This window comes from Pristiophorus japonicus, unplaced genomic scaffold, assembly GCF_044704955.1.
Source record: "Pristiophorus japonicus isolate sPriJap1 unplaced genomic scaffold, sPriJap1.hap1 HAP1_SCAFFOLD_233, whole genome shotgun sequence".
NCBI lineage: Eukaryota > Metazoa > Chordata > Chondrichthyes > Pristiophoridae > Pristiophorus > Pristiophorus japonicus.
This window is the reverse complement of record NW_027252047.1, coordinates 746497-749460: the sequence shown is the minus strand read 5'-3', so window position 1 is coordinate 749460 and position 2964 is coordinate 746497. Positions and strand designations below refer to the sequence as shown.

Sequence of the window (2964 nt, the reverse complement as noted above, 5' to 3'; positions counted from 1 at the left end):
TTCGGTAAAGATAATGCACCAGTACCTGTTTGGCAGGAAATTTGAGCTGGAGACAGATCACAAACCCCTCACATCCCTTTTGGCCGACAACAAGGCCATAAATGCAAACGCATCGGTCCGCATACAGAGGTGGGCACTCACGTCAGCCACCTATGACTACACAATTCGGCACAGACCGGGCACTGAAAACTGCGCCGATGCACTCAGCAGGCTCCCACTAGACACCACTGAGCGGGCTACCAAGCATGCCGCTGAAATGGTCATGGCTGTTGAAGCTTTCGCAAGTGAAGGCTCACCTGTGATAGCCGGTCAGATTAATGTCTGGACAAATAGAGACCCGCTATTGTCTCTAGTCAAGAAATGTGTCCTGCATGAGGACTGGGCAGCCACGTACAGGGCATGCCCTGAGGAATTTAAACCATTTCACAGGGGCAGGGATGAACTCTCGATTCAGGCCGATTGCCTACTGTGGGGAAACCGTGTAGTCATGCCCCAGATGGGCAGAGAGGTGTTCATCAGAGAACTCCACAATGAGCATCCGGGCATTGTCATGATGAAGGCAATTGCCAGGTCACACGTTTGGTGGCCAGGGATAGATGCAGATCTGGAAGATTGTGTTCGCAGGTGCAACACGTGTGCCCAGCTGGGCAATGCGCCCAGGGAAGCCGCCCTTAACCCCTGGCCATGGCCCGCTAAGCCTTGGTCACGCATCCATGATGACTACGCAGGTCCTTTCATCGGAAAAATGTTTTTGGTTGTAGTATTCGCCCACTCCAAATGGATCGAGTGTGACATTTTAAATTCAAGCACATCCTCTGCCACGGTAGAAAGTCTACGGGCAATGTTCGCCGCCCACGGTCTACCGGACATCTTGGTCAGCGACAATGGCCCGTGCTTCACAAGCACTGAATTCCAGGACTTCATGGCAGGCAATGGAATTAACCATGTCAGAAAGGCACCGTTCAAGCCAGCCTCAAACGGCCAGGCAGAACGAAAAGTGCAGATAATCAAACAGGGGATGCTCAGAATCCAAGGGGGTTCCCTACAAAGCCACTTATCACGCCTCCTGTTGGCCAACAGATCTCGACTACACTCGCTCACAGGGGTTCCACTCGCAGGGCTGCGAATGATAAGGACGCTCAAAACCTGTTATCCCTTATACTCCCCACCATGAAAGAAATTGTTGAGAGCAGGCGCCAATCACAATATAACTACCATGACAGGAATGCGAGGGCACGATATATTTGTGTAAACGACCCTGTTGTTGTCCACAACTACACTGCAGGGCCTAAATGGCTCGCAGGCACTGTGATTGCCAAAGAGGGCAATAGGACTCTGGTCGTTAAACTTACCAATGGACAAATCTGCCGCAAACACGTGGATCAAACAAAAAGGAGGTTCAGCAACCCCAAAGAAGAAGCAGAGGAAGAACATGATATAGATTTCACTCGAGCACAGGTGACCGAACACCGGAACCAAAGGGAGGAGAGCCCAGTCACTGTGGACAGTCCGGATAGGCCTGAGGCACCGCAAACAGCAGACACACAGGCCAGCGCCCAACAACCGGAGCCCCAACTCAGGCGCTCGACAAGAGAGCGTAAACCACCAGAGAGACTCAACCTGTGATCCCAAAAAGACTTTGGGGTCATGTATTCAACCAGCATTGTAACCCATTTTTAAATTTAAAACCTGATAAAATTGACGACATGCCGCCAACGTGCAAAAGTAAGAATTCTTTTAATCACCATTAATTAGCCGATAACCTTCTTCAGAATGAAATAAATAATAATATAATTACTGAGGAACAGTGGTATCTTCAATCATTCATTTTCTCTTTACATGTGATGAAGTTTTATCCCTAGCTCATTTACACGCTGTATGAGAATGGTTTAAAATTGTAAGTGTTTATGACTCAGTTGTAAAACCATTGATTGTGTGTGTGTCTATTCTTGATAGGAGGAGCACTTGAGACCGTAGTTCCAGTTCTATATATGTATCAATAGAATCAATTTCCACCAGTTTCTTTAAACCCAATAACATAATTTATTTCTAATGGGCTGGATGGAGGAACATGATCCATGTAAAAAATTGTTATCGTTTTACTTGAACTGAATGCTCATAAAATATTGGAGTGGGAACTAATTGGATAACAGCACTGCTGGCAACATTTGCGGAATAGATTCGTGTAGCCAAAACGCACAATGACAACCTGGGACTGTGCGGTACCGAATACTCGGGGAAAAACAGTTAAACACTTCGTTCCTGGGTGGGCTCGAACCACCAACTTTTCGGTTAACAGCCGAACGCGCTAACCCATTGCGCCACAGAGACTGATGGACATATAAGGTGCAAGACATCCAAAACCAGGGTGTCAGTCAGTTAAAGCTTCAGATTGCTCCGACCGGTATGGACCTTTCCACTCTCAGTTGTACTTTTCCCAAATAAATGGAGGGTCTTTCATTGTGGATGCGTGGAAGCAGTCTGGTTCCGCACACTGCAGACACTTCCATGTCACCACCAACCAGCTCTCCCACAACCGGTGTGATCTACCTTCCAGCCTTCCAGTGCCTTGTCTGTGACAAAGTATTCTGATTGTCCCGAAGCCGGTATTAGGTTTGAATTTCTTTTCAGCTCCTGACTGCGGATATTCCTGTGATTCAACGGGAACTAAATGCTGACAGGGACAGTTGGATTCACCGTTTCTTTGCTTGGTGAAATTTCAAAGATTGAAAGCGACACACATCAACCCCAAACCTCCCGGGAGATGGAAGCCCAGTTGCTGTTTCAAGCTTGAATGCAGGTACAAGCAGAACTTATTCAAAGAAAGTCCAAGGCCCTGAGATGCCTGATTATTTGCACCAAACTCTTTGCAAAGAGTTGAGGTTCATGTTTGGTGATCTGGGCACATCTTTCCCCAAACTACAACACTTCAAATAGAACTCAATGGCTGGAAAGCGCTTTGGG

At 47.5% G+C, this 2964-nt stretch overlaps 1 non-coding gene across 1 annotated transcript; it reads right to left on the bottom strand.

Annotated features, from left to right (window-relative positions):
* Positions 1 to 2257: 2257 nt before the first annotated feature.
* Positions 2258 to 2331, bottom strand: trnan-guu (transfer RNA asparagine (anticodon GUU)). The gene has a single exon. It is a non-coding gene; the product is annotated as a tRNA-Asn (tRNA).
* Between the last annotated feature and the right edge of the window lie 633 nt (positions 2332 to 2964).